The sequence below is a fragment of the Podarcis liolepis genome (genome assembly GCF_965112155.1).
Source record: "Podarcis liolepis genome assembly, chromosome: 6".
NCBI classification, from domain to species: Eukaryota; Metazoa; Chordata; class Lepidosauria; order Squamata; family Lacertidae; genus Podarcis; species Podarcis liolepis.
The window spans coordinates 24,831,425-24,836,334 of NC_139559.1; the positions used below are offsets into that span (position 1 = coordinate 24,831,425).

General features: G+C 42.0%; 1 long non-coding RNA gene across 1 annotated transcript; it reads right to left on the bottom strand.

Moving 5' to 3' along the window:
* Nucleotides 1–711: 711 nt before the first annotated feature.
* On the bottom strand, nucleotides 712–4,432 carry LOC310709137. Its single transcript, XR_014527344.1, has 2 exons — nucleotides 4,311–4,432; nucleotides 712–3,165 (listed from the first exon to the last, which is right to left on the bottom strand). It is a non-coding gene; the product is annotated as an uncharacterized lncRNA (long non-coding RNA).
* Nucleotides 4,433–4,910: the final 478 nt, after the last annotated feature.

Below are 4,910 nucleotides of genomic sequence, written 5' to 3' on the forward strand. Positions count from 1 at the left end.
TGTAAGGTCTGGACTATCCATGGTATTCATGACTTGATTAATAATCTTTTTAAGAATAACAAAATAAATGAATAAAATCAATCAACTCAATCATTCAAATACATACATACATACATACACACATACATACCTACATACCAGGCGTAGGGATGGGATTCCCATCAGCATGCAGGATGGGGAAGTTAACTCTTCCCACCCTGGCTGTGATCTCTGTGAATTTCTCCCACCTTGCATGCTAATTAGCATTGGGAAAAGAACTCTCATTGGCACCGATGAGAGCTTTTATTCTAATCTTGTTTTCTGCACATGTAGCAGTGTGTGTATGTGATTTTACAGAGGCTATGGCTGGATAGAGAAGACATACCATCCACGTCCAGCATGCTGCATCTTGATAACAATCACCCCATGCCTGGAATTCATTTGTTTATTTAAACACACACACACCTTGATGGTTATGCCATGTCCTAGGATAGGTTAGCTGCATGGATTTGGTACTAATTTCCCTAATCAAACTCCAATACCGTAGCCATATATTTCTCTGGGTTTCTCTGCATAATTGAGTTAATACTAAGAAAAAAAACTTTTATAATTAAGTGTATAATTATGTAGCTGTTGTAATTTAGATATTATATTTTATGTGAGGGAATCATTGGGAATTTTGGTTATTATGTATATATGTTAAGTTTCAATAAAGATCTTTGGGAAAAAATACTAAGAAAAAAACTTAGTTGATTTTGAACATTTTAGTCATATGATATATGTGATGATAGATTCATAAAGGTGCTTCTGCTTTATCTCCAGGGGGAGGCGTTGCTTAAGATCAATGTTGTATACACCCATTTCTCAGAAGAAGAAGCCAAAGAGTGGTTTAATTTAGGTTACACCAGCACCCTGCAATGATATCACATCATGGAATTTGGGTGGGACTTGCTGCTACTGCGTCAAATAGGCTATATTGCATTACACACACACACACAGTTTCAGCAGCACACTCCACATTATGACATTACCAAAACATGCAATGTTGTGTGTTTGTGTGAGTGAGTGGGGATTTCCAGAGCTGATATGGTGGTTCTGCTCCTACCATCAGTTCCTTTGGGGTTTTTGACTTGACCCTATGACTTCTGTGCTAGGGGATGCTGCAGGACTCCAGTGTATTTTCCTCTGCTTTTTAAAGATCTATATAATTTTTCTGGGGGCGGCAATCTGAGCATTTGGAGTGAGGTGCCACCACCATCCACAATTTAGAAACCTATGAGATTTAAAAGAAGGCAAAAGCAATTCATCCCAAGTTGTGCTGCTATGAAATGCCTCGTCCAGTTTTGACCCCTCATTCACATGTGAGGAAAACTGGGAATTATTTATAGGGACTTCTGGGAAAAGCAACAACAGTGTGGTCTCAAGTGAAACCGGTGGCAATGGTAAAGCCTGGTAAGCAAAAGTGGTGGTTTGGGGATACCTTTTGGGGGTACTTCCCTCCACAATATTGAGACAAGTTGCAGCCCAGCCATAAAAAAACAGCAGCAAGCCATTAAACGCAGCAACAAATATGAATCAACTTCATATTCCAACAACCTACAGGCTATTATACCCTTGGCCACACACCCAAAGGACAGCAGGAAGGGAGGAAAATGTATACCCCCCTCCTCAGAAGTGCATTCATGTAATGGGTCAGGGTGATGTGGTGCAACACTCCATCCCAAACATATGCAATCACATGGTAGCCCATTAGAGGGATCTAGTGGGAAGATTCTGTCCAGAAGCCAAGCATGGGGCAGATGGGCCATAGAGCTTCCAGCGGCAGCCTTGGAGGACCACCTAGGTAGACCCTTGTCTTCAGAAGGTCCTCCAGTTCCAGGTTTGACGATGCGCAAGTGTGTGTGGAGGGGGCAAGAATGCCAAAAGCCTAAAGTTGTGGCCAATTTTAAATCTCAGCATGTTATCCTTCACAGTTGTTTATACCCATCATAGTCCAGGCCTTTGTTCCCTGGGGGCGGGGGTCACTGCAATTGGGTCTGCAATCTTGACTAAACTTCTTTAAAGCATTGTACAAAAAGACTGGTTATAAAAGAAGAAAATTCCTGTTAGGACTTTTACCAGACTATTCCTGGTTGTTCTAATTCTTCACGTTTGTGCAACATCATGGGTGTGGGCTTATGGGCTTTGGGCTAAGGCAGTAGAGCCAACATAAACTATTGCTTTGGAAATTTCGGTCCCGAATTAAGCAACAGGGACGCAGATCTAACTCATAAACTCAAAGGAGGTCTCCTTACCCTGAACACAGGCACTGTCTTTTCCAAAGACTTGCAGACTTCTTCTACCGCTGTATCCTGGATGATGGCCTTAGTCATTTCCCTGGCTCACAGCAGAGCAGCAATATTTCTCTACAATTCAGATTTAGATAGCATTTTAACTGTACCTTGAGCTTTACAATGCTAACCTTCGCCTCCAAAGAATCATGTGGAGAAGGTCAATAACAGTAGTATTCTGGAGACTTGGAGACAGTATGGGTTGCACAGGGTGGCATGAGGCATCTATAGCTGAGATGAGTGCTGGTTCTGGTGTGTGTGTGTGTGTGTGTGTGTGTGTGTGTGTGTGTGTAGAAAGACAGAGAGACAGACAGACAGGGAGGTAAATATAGCAGAAGAGCACTATTACTGACAATGCCTCTGGGAAGTCTTTGTGGTCTTCTCAGAGGCATCTGCTTGGCCTTTGAAGGAAACAGGTTTCTGGACTAAATGAACATTTAGTCTCTAGACCAAGAGTAGCCAATGTGGTGGCTTCCAGATTCTGACAAATTACAACTCCAAATGCCCCAGCCCACAAGGCCAATGGTCAGGAATGAAGGGATTAGTAGTTGAAAAGCATGTGGCGGACAGCATCATGTTGGCTGCCCTGGTCCAGTCCAGCAAGGATGCTCTTCTAAGCACTTCCCTCTGTTGAGCAACAGCCAAAGGGAGGAATCTCCAGGAACCTTACTGGTTGCTATCTCTGAGAAGCACAGGTGGCAATGTGGGCAGCAGGCTGGTAGCATAGTTGGCTATGCTGCGTGCTGCTGTGGTCCATGTCTTGCAGTGAAGGCTACGCATTGTTCAGTGGTGGCTGCTGTCTGCCTCATGAATGTGCCACATCCTCAGGAGGAATTCTGCAGTCAACTTCATTTTCCTGAAATAGGCAGGTACATTCCCAGAGAAAATACATATCACCTTGGATTTCATTCTTTCTCATTAGTGTTGTCTTACTTCAGTTATAGTTTATTTTTTTAAAAAAAATATACTGCTGAATATTATAAAAAGTCTCTTAAGTCATTTACATTAAAAACCAATGGTCGATCAAAGTGACTAAGGATGTGATATATGTAAAACAAATTGTCATTATTAAGTAAAATAAAAATATTTTTAAAAAATACATTAAAAAACCAGTGGTTTGTATCCACTGCCAGTCTCACTCTGAGAAGGCCCATTGAAAATAATTAATGTGACTAACTTAGGGTCATTAATTTCAGTGGGTCTACTCTGAGTAAAATTTAGCTGGATACAACCTGAACAACAAAAAAAGACAATAAAACTTCCAAAAACCAAGTGAAAACTGAAATGAAGACAAAATGCAACTGTATATTACAAATAAAACTAAGCAGTACATGCACAAGAAAGTTAAAAATAAAAATAAAGAGTCAGAGTCCAGGAAAGTTATAAGTATGGGCACTCGCCAAGAAAAATATAAGACAAATTTCTGAATGTTTTCACACTTGCATATTGAGAAATAGCCCTAATAAGCTGTATACATGCAGGCTCTTTATACATGCAGCACTTTATACATTCAGTGAATGTGGTTGAAGGCAAGAGCTATAGTCACCAGCTCTGAACCCTTGGATGCAGCAAAGTTCACACACACATACCCACACAATCTCTTTACTGCACCAAATAATTATGGAACCTATCACAGAATGCAGATATTTAATTGCATTGTTGCACAGGGTCCAGTTTGCATGAGACCTATGTAGCAAATTAGATAACCCAGCCCTAACAGTGTAATATGTATATGGTACACAAGTGATCATGTTGATACCTTTTTTTATTTAAAGCATTTGGTTGTGAAAATATTGATTAAAAATATTTGTAAGAGCACCATCGAGGTTTCCCTGCCCCACCCCCTCTCTTTCAAGTTCAGTGAGTAACTGTTTGGATTACAGGTTAAAGCCCCACATGATCCGGTGAAATACTTTCTATTGTATTTAGCTTCTTACTGACATCTATGGATTATTCGGCTTTTGAAAGTCTCTTTCCTGAACTTTTGTTTTTGTTTCTCACCTGGAACAGAAAGGTGAAGAGGAACAGCTTTGCCCACAATCAGAAGACTGCTTTTTCTTTCTTCACTGTGTGTGCGCACTTTGCCTCATGACTGTCGGTGGAAAGATTTCAGATTTCTTGCTCAGCTGTTAGTCACTATGCTTTTAGGAGGAGGTGCAGTAGATGGGTCAGAACCAGGGAGGAGCTCCCTTGCAGAGACAAGGTCATGGCTAGGTAGGTCAGTGGGGGTGGGGTTGTACTGGAGTAGTGGGAGGGGCATGGCTGGAGTTTCTGTGTGGGGGAAATACTACTCAGTAGAGATCTGCACCAGATTTGGCTGAGGCCCAAGCCAAATTGGGTCTATTCAGAGTGACTTGGGTGTCAGATGTGTCAGGTCCAGACAGTCGTGGATCACTACAGATCAGATTGGTTGACCTTGCGTGATCAGTGGCTGTCAAAGGGCAGGGCATCAAGCAAGTAGGAGAGGCGGTCATGGCAGGAAAATGCAATGGAGAAGCAAAACCTATCTTTGATCACTGGCTGCGTCTTCTGGGAGAAGGCAGGCCCAATATTCTCCTTCCTGCCTGATGCTTCCCTCCACTGGGATCACAATGTCCACTC